The sequence below is a fragment of the Pteronotus mesoamericanus genome, unplaced genomic scaffold (genome assembly GCF_021234165.1).
Source record: "Pteronotus mesoamericanus isolate MK-2021 breed Mesoamerican mustached bat unplaced genomic scaffold, CSHL_Meso_final contig_52, whole genome shotgun sequence".
In the NCBI taxonomy this organism is placed as follows: Eukaryota; Metazoa; Chordata; class Mammalia; order Chiroptera; family Mormoopidae; genus Pteronotus; species Pteronotus mesoamericanus.
In genome coordinates this window covers 19,465,394-19,477,531 of record NW_026555189.1, presented here as the reverse complement: position 1 = coordinate 19,477,531, position 12,138 = coordinate 19,465,394, and the positions used below count along the sequence as shown (strand labels likewise).

Sequence of the window (12,138 nt, the reverse complement as noted above, 5' to 3'; positions counted from 1 at the left end):
AATACCTCTGTTTTTCCTGAGTAAACTCACTTTCTGGTCATTCAAGTCTGCCTCAGTTTACCTCTTTATTTAGATCAACAACCCCATCCCCCATTCTCCTTTGCTCAAGTCTGGCTTCTGTCCACCCTCAGATATTGAAGATGTCACCTCCTCCAAGGAGCCTTCCCTGACCACTCTCAGCCTGCCCTCGCCTGCCCTCTTTCTGTATTTTATTCTCATTGTGCCTCTTATCACCGTGTGAAATCATCTTGTTTTCTGTCTGCCTCCCCTGCCAGGAATGCAAGCTCCAAGAGAGAGAATCGTGTTGCCTGTTCACAGCCTAAAACAGCCTGGGACAGAGCAAACATTCAATACGTGTTTATTGAGTGAAGAAATCAATCAATCAAGGAAAGCCAGATAATGAATTTGTAAATAATTAATGCAACCCAGGGCAGCAAAGCAGGAATCCCTCAAAAATTAATCTGTCCCCATCTCGGGCTCTGCCATCTTATCAAGAACAAGAACAATGACAACAATAGCAATAAAAACAATTCAGTAATAATTTGGTAATTTCATTTCATGATTCATTTCAGTGAAACAGCTCAACAACAAGCATAACTTGGGCATTTATCTGAAACCCTTGGCATTTACTATCTCTTTTCATCTTTGTGACAACGCAGTGAGACATAGTCCATTATGCCCATTTTAATGGGACCGACAACTGAGGCTCAGAGATGTTTTGTGATGGCCAGTATGGGACAGAGCCAGGATCCTAACACTAACTACACAATTATATTTAAATTCATCTAAAGAAACAACATGGAGCACTTACTGTGTGAAAGGAACCGGTGTAAGAAAATTTTCAAAAACAGATCATCTCACCGGTGAATTGGGATGGTTCAGATAAAAGGATTTTTGATTAACTCTGAACTACTTGAAAGAGATCCAACCATAGCATTGTCAGAATGTGCGAATGTGAGTATGAACTGCCATTTATTGAGCGCTTACTGTCAACAAGGCCCTGGGCTATGCAGCTGGCATGCACGACCTCATTACTATGTCGTATCATCCCCAGTTTACAAATGAGGAAACTGAGGCAAGGAGAGATTAAGTCACCTGCTCAAGGTCCCGTAGCCAGGAAGTGGCCGAGCCGAGGACCAGACTCAGCCCTGGTCGCCCGGACACTCGGGGTTAGAGCTGGTCAGTCGGCAGGAGCTTCTGGGAATATAGAAGACACTAGAAATGTCTAATCTGGCAACCTTCAGATACGGTGGCAGGACTTGGAGGACACACCCATACCCCATCCTGGAGAAGGTTCTTTCCTTTCTCTAAAAGCGCTGCGGACCCTTGGCAAGGCCTGCCCCCTCTGCTCCTTCCTTACCTGTGAGCCTTGGGCCGCCGTCTCTGATACCAGGATGCTTCCTGGGGCAGGGGCTTGGAGTCTGGCGAGGACCGCTTCGCGGGAGGCGCCGGAGCCAAGCCAGCGCCATCCGGGGGCCTCCTCCTGGCCTGTGCTGAGGGGTCTTTGCCGCTCTCCCCTCGGCCCCCTGCACAGGGCCCAGCTGTTGGAGCTAAGCCGCATCAGGGCAAGAACGACAAACATGGCAGCTGTGGCTCAGCTCAAGCCGTCAGGCTGTGGGAACAGAATCTTCCAGACAGGAGCCCGTAAGCGCGTGTGCCCTGGAATTTTCTGCTTGGCTCACCAATTTTTAGCTGGACCAGCAGCGGCTTTGGTGTTGAACAAGGCGGGCATTCAGTCTTCAGTCCAGCAATTAAAAGGCTTTGAGGACAAGATCTTTAGTGTCCTGGGGACGACATAGGTCGCCAGCGAGGGTCTTAAAATAGTATCCCCTCAGTTAGCCGGCCAGTGTGCATTCTCTGCAGTCCATACGGTCTTGAGAAGGATGTGAATTGTGACAGCAGGGGTAGGGGGCAAAAATAAAGTTAATTAGCCTCCTGACATTCACGTGGGAACACCAGATCTCCAAAATTGAATCTTGATTTTCACCCCCCCCCCAAATCCTGCTTCACCCCTGCCTCCCCATCCTGGCTAATAGTGACTGCACCTTCCCGTGACTTAAGTGGCAACCTCGTAGGCATCAGGGTCTCTAGCTCTCTTGCATACCCCACATTGTACCAGCTATAGCTCCTTCAAATGTGGCTCAGAGTCTGACCGCTCTCACCGTCTCCGCAGCGCCCACCTCCTCTGCATGGGCGCCTGCAACTGTCTGACCAGTCTCCCGGCTCCAGCCCTTGACTCACTGTCCTCGCTGCTCAACTCAGCACTCAGAGCATCCCGTTAAAATCAAAGTCAAAGCCTGTCACTCTCCTGCAAAGAGCCTTCCATGGCTCCCATAATCACTCTGCGTAAAAGTCCAAGTCCGACCGCGGCCCTGGAGGCCTCCTGCAATTCTCCTCTCTGCTCCTGAAACCCACCAGGCTCCCCAAGGCCTTTGCTCAGGCTGTTTCCTCTACCCGGACGTCCTCTTCCCAGATACCCACATGGCTCCCTCCCTGCCTGCCCTCACACCTGCTCAGGTGTCTTTTCCTCATGGAAGCTCATGTATTGAAAATGACAACTCATTGCTTACCCTTCACCCTCCACCTCTGCCCTCCAACCCTCCTGAAGCCTGCACCCTGTTCTGGTTTTTCCTTATTCCTTCACGGCACTGAACACCTCTGCCATGTTCTTATTTGTTGTGCCTGTTGGTCATTCTCTGCTTTCCCCTGGATAGGAAGGGGAGAGACGTACAAGGTGCAGTGTGCCTGTTTTGTTTGCCAGCGTATGGCGGGCAGCTGTACAGATCCTGGCATGTGTTCAAGGTTCAGTAAAGATTCGTGAAATGAAGGGGAGGCCCTGTGCAGCGTGGAATTTCGGTGGAAAAAAAGAAGAGAAAGAGAACGGAGGAAATGTTTTGGACTTTCCTGCTGCTGCTAGGGAGATGAGACGGGGGAAGAGGGTGGGGGAGGGGCTGTAGCTACTTGTAAGCCTATACCCACCCCCACCCCCAAAAGGAGAGGGGGTCCTTGACCTCCAGGGCCTGGTGGCCAGGTGGAAGGAGAGCTCCACCCCTGTCCCCACCCACTGGGTCCTCAGCTGCCCTGAGAGCACCTTGGGCTCCTGGCTCAAGGCTGGGAGAAGCAGACAGCTGAAGGACGTGTCTTTCCCTACCTGTGACCTCCCAGCGCTTCCCACCTGCATGGGGCCTTCCAGACACGGAGCTTTCTAAATAAAAACCTTGATGGCTGAATTCGGATGGTAGAGTGTGATCCTCCTAGAAGTCAGCTGGCTGAAGACACGGGAATGCAGCGTCCCGCTGGGAAACCTTGCCACGCAGGCTGAGAGGATGGCCCTGCACAGCCCCAGCCAGCGCAAGTTCCTGTGCATCTGGTCACAGACAGCCTGTCCTCTCGCCTCTCTCTCTCTTTATCCGGGTGTTAATGGGAAAACTGGATTAGAAATGTCACTCCCTTGGCTGGTTCAGAGCCACAGCAACATCCACATTCGTTGCATTCCAACAGGTCCAATTTCCTTCCCCAAACACACACTCAGGTTTGGATTTTGAGAAACTTCCTAGTTAAATGAATTTCATGATCTGCACTATGACCTGCAGTAACTCTTTTATGAGCAAGACAAAGAAATGCCCAATAAAAAGGAGTTTGTCTTCCTTTGTGATTCCCAATAGTCTGTATGTCAAATATATAGGGTCACCTGATTTTCTGTGAGAAGCAGGACAGGCAAGATCTGTAAGGAAATCTGCAGGTGCTCTGCGTGTTGAAGAGAAGATCGAGACTTCTCTTCCTTCATCTTATTGTTCGAGAGTATTTATGTTTAGATGCCAGAACAGTCCTTTGTGAAGAAACAGTATTAAAATACTCCAAAAAATTAATGTTGGAGCCCCTTTGTTGTTAATTAAAAAAATAATCCATGCCCTGGCTGGTGTGGCTCAGGGAATTGAGTCCCAGCCTGCGAAGCCTGAAGCAAAGCTTCGCTGGTTCGATTCCCAGTCAGGGTACATGCCTGGGTTGCAGGCCAGGTCCCCAGTGAAGGGCACATGAGAAGCAACCACATATTGATGTTTCTCTCCCTCTCATTCTCCCTCCCTTCCCCTCCCTCTAAAAATAAATAAATAAAATCTTTAAAAAAATAATCCAGAAGCCAAAGTTTTATCAAATAACCATTTTCTATCTAATGCCTTGAGATTGCCCTATGTTTTGGGGAGCCCGCTAAATTGAGAAGCTTGTTTTGTTCACGCAGCATTCATTGGTTGTTACGATGCTCTTGGAAGTCAGAGAGGTACTGGCATCGACGTTATTTAGTCATTGTTTTTCTTGGTATAAAGCTGGAAGTAACAACGGGTGATTCACTGACTGTGGGAGGACCACCTAGAGAGCTGAAATCCGGTACCTGGGGGAAGAAGCCCTAAGAATCTCGCCTTCCGTTCTGTGTGCAGACCACGGACGCACCCGTCTCAGGAAGCAAAGCCCTGAGAAGGCCTGAGCAATGTTTCTAACACAAACATGCATCACGTCTAAAGGCATCAAGCTTGTGAAACCTTCAGGCCGCCTGGAAGGAAACCGGGGGTGGTCTAGACAGACTTTTTCAAGGTCAAATTCTGCTAGGAAAACAAAATTCAAAAGGCACTGATTCCTGGGAGGCAGCATACCTGAACCTTGTTTTGTTTTCAGAGGAGAAAATACTCACATAAAATTAAGCTCTGTGAGAGAATTTCTATGATAATTGAAACTTTGCCTCTTTTTTCCCCTCCATGAAGGAGTGATCTTAGAATCCTAAAAAAACACCTCCCCTTCGATATCATGATAAGAAACCCACTTTTTATGTGCTTTTTAAAAGCAGAAAACAATAGTAACTGAGTGATCAGATGGTACAGGGATTAGCAGAGCGATTAGCCATATGCTTCGGAGGTTTATACCTGCACCCTGAAATCGAGCCCTGCAGGTGGAGACCAAAACCCCATTAACCAGGCCAAGGGGATTCCCATAGCGGTTTCTTGATCATTGCTGGTCTCAGTTGACAGGGTCAGTGGTAAGTAAATAAGCACAGGAATGAAACCCAGTTTTCACTCATCGATTTATTCCCTACAGACCAGTTTAATTGAGATGAATTACCTCGTAGATAATGACAACGCAAACGTAGAGTCACCAGATCAATGGCGATAAAATTCCTCGGGTGTGTGTCGTGAAGGCCTGTACTTTGTCATTACTGAGGGACTAATTTTCCAGCACTTAGTAAAGTGCTCAGTGAGTGCATGGTGGCACCTCTCCAAGGATCTGAAAGTCAGTACAGATTTCCAACTACAGAGTTAGTGCCCTTTGTTTTACGGAGGGAAGGACAGAAACCAGTGGCTGCCGGACCGGAAGAGGTGCTTAGGAGGCGTGTTGAATGTCGTCACAGCATGATGTCACTGCTGAAAGGATTTCCAGTGGGCCACACCTGTTTGCAATGGGAAATTTTTGAAAGGTGGGAAACTTTACGAAGGGAGAGATGAACTGTTTTTTCTTTCACTTAATGGTGAAAATCTCTGCGTGACACAGACCAAAAATACCTGGGCTTACCTGAGATACGTGGCTCCTTGAAGAATGAATCATTCATTGTTCTGGGCAAGACAGTTTTGATCTAGAACCTCATGTGTTTCAGTTGAAGGGAAGTTCCTGTGTTATTTCTTTGATATTTTTTTCTCTCCTCCATTTTCTTGGTTCTCTCCAGAATTCTTTTGGGTCTGCTTTTGGAATTCTTGATTTGATGCTACCTTGCTTTTTTCTTGTTTTTTTAACCTCTCTCTTTTTGTTCTAGCTCCTGAGAAATCTCCTCAGCTTGACCCTCCAACTGACCTATTGATTTTCCCCCTTCATATGGTATTTTAATTCCCCAGAGTTTTTTCTTTTCTTTTTTCTTTTTGACCATTCTTTTATCAATGGTATTTCAAGAGCAGGATTGCCTTTCATCTCTCTGGGACTATTAATTACAGGGTTTGGTTTTGTCCTCTCTTTTGCTGCCTGGATTGTCTGTTTCCTCCCTCTTTTATTCTGTATTTTTAAAAATTTATTCAATTTATTTAAACAAAAACAAAAGCAACTCACTCACTTCTCCCACCCTTCCCTTAACATAATGTCCTTGAGGTTCATCCACGTTGTGGTCCAACCATGCACTGAGATTTTATTTAATTTCCTTGATGACTAATGAAGTTGATCCTTTCTTCATATGTCTATAGGCCAGTTTTCCTGTATGTTTTGTTTCGGTTTCTACTCATTACTCAAGAGAGATCCTGTAAGATTACTTTTGACTTTCTGTTCATATTTAAGGATGAGGCACAACAAAGTCAAAACCTCGCAGGCTGATGGAGTGGGGCCAAGACCTTTACTGGAAGGCCTCCCTCATCAGTTTTATTAGGTCTTTTCTCTTGAGCTGGCCAGTTCCCCCAGAATTGAAGGGTCCCATCTCTGGCTCACGTTGGGGGTAATCCTGGCTGCCAACATTTGGAGACCTTAGAGAGGGAAGGAGCCTGGAGGTCTCATTGTTCAGAGTCAGAGTTTCACATATTCCCAGTGGTGGGTTCGGTGCCTCATCAGCCCACCTCTCTAAGTCCAGATTCCTTGGCACCTTCTGTCTGCTGTCATTTCCTCTTCTGTTCTCTTCATTCCTGTGGGTTTCTACTTTTTAAATCCTATACGGTCATTTCACATGGGTTCAGGAATGAATGGAAATGAATCCGTGGGCTCCAGCCTCCATGCTTAACTAGGAGTCTTACACATTCATATTTTACTACAAGAGGTTTCAGGCAATGAACCCAACTGGGGGAGAGTGAAGAAACCTATGTGGTGAAAATGTTTCTACATTCCACCCGAAGTGGTGGAATATCAATTTTAAGTAGACTGTGGAAAGTTTATATATATATATATATATATATATAATTCTTAGAGCAATTTAAAAATTTTGGTAGAATATTACTTTGCATGAAACAGCCACAAAATTGTCTGTATGAAACAAAAATCAACATAAACTAGAAATTTTCTTTGGGTAGAAAAACTATACAAAGAACTATAATAAGAAACCCAATATATAAATTGAATATACTAAAAATGTCCAAATAACCTAAGAGAGAAAAAGGAAGGGCAAACAGAAAAAATGTAGAAGACAAGCAGAAAACAAATAATAAAATGATTGACGTAAACTTAAAAATATTAATAATTACATTAAATGTAAGTAATTTAAACACACCAGCTAAAAGACAAAAATTATTAGAGTTTAAAAAAAAGCCCCAACTATATACTACCTATGAGAAACTCACCTTACCTATAATGGTATAGGTATGAAAACAGCATAAAGATGGAAAAATATGTACTATGCAAGCAAAAACCTAGTGCCTAAAATAATATTAGACAAAATAAATTTCAGAGCAAGGAAATTACCAAGGATAAACAGACTTTATATAATGATAAGAGGGCCAATTTACCATAAGATATAACAATGTTAAATGTATATGCACCTAATAACAAAGCTTAAAAATACATGCAGCAAAAACTGAGGTACTCATAACTAAAAAAAAAAACCAAAAAAACAAAAACAGGACAAATCAACACTTGTAGTGGGAGACTTCAACATGCCTCTCAGAAATTGACAGGCGAGCAGGCAGAAAATTGTCAAAGATACAGAATTAAACATCACCATCAACTAACTGAATCTAATTGATATTTATGAACTATTTCAGCATAACAGAATACATATTCTTTTAAAAAATTTTCTTATCTTTACCCAAGGACATGTGTTTTTACTGCTTTTAGAGAGAGAGGATTGGAGAGAAAGAAACATCAAGGTGAGAGAGACGCATTGATTGGTTGCCTCTCATACACACCCAGACCGGGGATAATGTATGTCCAGACTGGGGGCCACATGCACCCGCGCCCAGACCCAGGATCTGACGCACAACCTAGGTATGTGCCCTGGCCAGGAATGGAACCTGCAACTTTTCAGGTATGGGCCATACAGGCCAGGGCTCAAAATACATATTCTTTTCAAGTACACATAGAACAGTCACCAGATAGAACATATTCTGGGCCATAAAACAAACTGTAACAAATTTAAAAAAATTCAAATCACATAAAATATGTTCTCTCACCATAAAGAAATTAAACTAGAAATCTACAGGAAAATATCTGGAAAGTCTCCAAGTACCTGGAAATTAAACAACACATTTCTAAATAAACCAAGAATCCAAAGGGAAGTCTCAATAGAAATTAGAAAATATTTTAAACTGAATGAAAATGAAAATACAACATACGAAAATTTGTGGGAGGCAGATAAGAAGTGGTTAGAGGAAAACTTATAGCATTAAATGCTTACATTAGAAAAGAAGTTCTCAATTCAAAAAGCTAAACTTCCACCTTAGGAAACTAAGATAAAAACAAAATGAGCCCTGCACAGTCCCTTTCCACAACGTTGGAGAGGAAGCCGGGCCTTGAGCCTGCGCCTGCATATTCCTACAGCTTCCCGAAGTCCTTCGGACAATGACTTGAGGAGACAAACCATGCAGGAAACATCTCTAGAAAAAAAGAGAAAAAGAAAAGAAAAAAAAGAAGAAAGGAAAAAAACCCCCAAAATGAACCCAAAGCAAATGGGAACAAGGAAATAATAAAGAGCAGAAATTAATAACATTTAAAATGGAAAAATAATAGAGAAAAACCAATGAAACCAAAAACTAGTTCTCTGAAAAGCTCAATAAAACCAATAAACTTCTAGTCAGGCAAGGGAAAAAAGAGAGAAGATAGAAATCACCAGTATCAGAAATGAAAGAGTGGATGCAATTAAAAACCTTAATGACACTAAAAGATACTACGGAAATATTACATATAACTCTATACACGTATGTTTGACAACTTAGATAAAATAGGCCAATTCCTAAAAGCCCAAACTACCAAAACTCACCCAAGAAGAAATGGACAGACTAGGCAGTCCTATAACTGTTACAAGATATTGAATTCATTGTCAAATCCTTTTGATAAAGAAAATTTCAGGCCAAGATGGTTTCACAAGTGAATTTTATCAAATGTTTGGAGAAGTTATAATACCAGTTCCTCACAATCTCTTCCAATAAACAGACAAGAGACACCTCCCAGCTCATGGTATGAGGCCAGGACTGCTGATAGCAACAAGTCTAACATGTTGATGCTAGTAATGCCAGTCCCTGACCACATACCACAAAATCCATCAGCTTTACACTAAGGCAAGGCCTTAGTGTAAAGGCAGAGTGACACAGGCCACGCCCCCTGGGTGCTGTGTGCCTTTCTAAGGATCTCCAGAAGGAAAGGCATATTCTCCCGGATGTTGTCAACCTCCCCAAGAAACAGTGAACTTGAAGGTCAAGGGCCATCATCCCTAGGATGCCAGCCCTCTCTCCTCTGGAAAGCCTTGTTCTGGGTCCCCTGGCTTCAGCCTGACCTTCTGGGACTCATCTCCCTTTTGTCACTTTCCAGAGTCTCCTGGGACCCTTCCAAACTTCCTCTCTTCTTTTTCAAATTTCCTGATACGTGGGAAGCGGAGAAATTTGGCTTCTTTTAGTCCCAGAGCCTCCAGGCGCAATCCAAAGGCCAATCAATAAAGTCCCCCCAGGGCGAAGGTCACTTTGCCCCCTCCATGAAGCCTTTTTTTCAGAATCCAGAGGCAGCTGAAGCCACTTTTAGGTTTTTGTCTTGTGTTGTTTTTGCTTTTTGTTTCACTTGTTTTTATTTTTTTCCTTCCTGTCACACTTCACTAGTAGAAAGGCACGCCACGTAAGTTCCGCACCACTCACAGAAAAACAAGAGGCACATCGTGACAGCCAGCATTGTCTTTCTCTGGGGTTCTGTTCCAGGTGTATAATTAAATGCCATTTACTTCCTATTGTTCACTAATTCACAAGCACACCTCTTTTTCTTTCTTTTTTTTTTTTTGACCCTCCCCTCCTTTAATGAATTTAAATGAAAAGACATAATTGAATTCTCAAAACAAATTTAATTCCATGTGCATCAAGACAGACAAATGCAGAGAAAATATTCTATGCTGTATCCTCTGGCTTTATAACAAAAGAAAGGAAACAAAAAGACATTTTTACTTTGCATTCTTAGAGTCTTAAAATAATACATAGGGCCACATCCACCTCTCTATTTCAGGAAAGTCTTAAACAGTATCTATTCTGGGGAAGTAGAGTTGGGTCTCTGTAAAGCTGGCTGTCCTACCACTTTGCATGGTGAGGGAGAAGAAGGGATAATATTAAAGGCCTGATCCCAAAGAGGGAAGACAAAGCCTTTCCAGAAATGTCCGTGCTAAAACCACTTATTTTCCACACACCAAAAAAAGAGCATTTGCTAACATATATTCTCTGCCTATTTTTCTTCCTTTCCACTTCCAAATTTAAGAAAAGGCTGTGCTCCTGCCTCCCCCGCTCCCCGCCCTTCCCCCAAATTTGGTTGGAGCAGCTCAAATGGCATGAATGACTTCAGTTGGGAGTAAAAACGGTATTAGTTAGAGATACTAATTATAGCTGTTTTCAGAAACTCCAAGCTTTCAGAAACTGCACTAGGGGGCTCCTCCATTCCTACTGAGCTGCCACAGACCCCACGATTATGCTGTCTGCATTCGCCCTAGAAACGTCCCTCGCCCGATTTCCTCCACCCACCCTGCAGGCAGACCACCGGGAGGGCAACTGCGGAGGTAACCGAAATCTCCGAAATATTGGTTTCATTTCAAAACACATTACCTATTCAAATTTTGAAGATTAAAACAAGGGTGGCAGATGAACATCTTTTATTTTTAGGGTGATTTTTACTAGATAATTGTCTCTTACTGCGCAAAAAATTACCGCAAAACTTAGCTGCTTAGGACAATAAACATACATTATCTCACAATTTCTGGAGGTCAGGAACCTGGGAGTAGCTTGGCTGGATGGTGTGGCCAGGGGTCCTCACAAGTTTGCAAGATGTCGTCTGGGGCTGCAGTGACCTGCAGGCTTGGCTGGAGCCGAGGCTGCCCTTCGAAGGAGACTCGCTCACATGGCTCCTGGCTGGAGGCCTCAGTTTCTCCTGGAAGCAACTTCCCTCAGGGCCAGGTGGCAGCAGCTACCGGAAGCGCCCACCTCAGCGGGAGTGAACAGGCTGTGCTGGCCAGGCCGCCGTCTCTTAACCCCTCTCAAGGAAGTTAAATAAACTCAGGGTAAAGTTTAGAACATCAAACCGGGCGTTCAAATGAAATGAACTTACATTTTTTTCACTCATCACTGCGATCCATCTTCTAGTCCCTCCAATTCTAGCTCCATGAAATTTTAGATCATTAATTTGCTGGTCTCACAAATCAAATGGGGCTGAGAGGGCTGGGTGTTCTCAAGGAGACACAGCCAGTGGCCCTGGCCGCTGGCGCCTCCCCAGCAGACAGTCATGACAGTGTTCCCCATGGGACCGAGGGACAGGAGGGCAGAAGGGGGCTGTGTGATCAAAATAACCTTTCCCTACAGGTGGAATATTTCCAAGCTCCAGGAGCAGGCAGACTGGTCTGCAATGCGTATAGAGCATCCAAGAGTGAGGATGAGCTTCCAGGTGCAAATCCAGGCAGGTGAGCTTATGGCAGCCCGTGCCTAGGATTTCTTTCCTTCCTCAGATGGTGGCTCCTTTTCATCCTTCAGGTCTCAGCTCAAGTGTCACCTTGTCAGAGAGGCCTCCCTTGACTTCCCCACCAACACTGAGGGCTGACTTAACACTGCATGCGTAAAGAAATGGAGCCCATAGCTGGAGCTTCTGTGGAGCTGGGCCCTGGAGAGTCGGGAGGAAGCCAAGAGGGACCGCCAAGCCCAGCTTTCCTGGCAGGGGAGGACCCCGGAGGGCTGGCGACAAAATACTAAAACTGCCTGGCACATGGTAAGCTCTCAATAAATGGGAGCTTTTATTGTTTCTTACAGAAAACCCCAAACTTGGAAACCTATGCAGACAAAACAAAGAAACTGCCACGAGTTTAAAACATTTAAAGGGACCTCTTTTACCTGGGACTTTGCTGTCCCTCTTGGCACTCACAGTCACTGGGACACGTTTGCAATACAATTCAGTTCCCAGGACTTTGAATTTGGGGTGCCAGGTGACATGAATAGCCATCATGTGTATAATTCGCACTTGAAG

At 44.5% G+C, this 12,138-nt stretch overlaps 1 pseudogene; it reads left to right on the top strand.

Annotated features, from left to right (window-relative positions):
• The first annotated feature begins 8,378 nt into the window (after positions 1 to 8,378).
• On the top strand, positions 8,379 to 8,540 carry LOC129075318 (uncharacterized; annotated as a pseudogene).
• Positions 8,541 to 12,138: the final 3,598 nt, after the last annotated feature.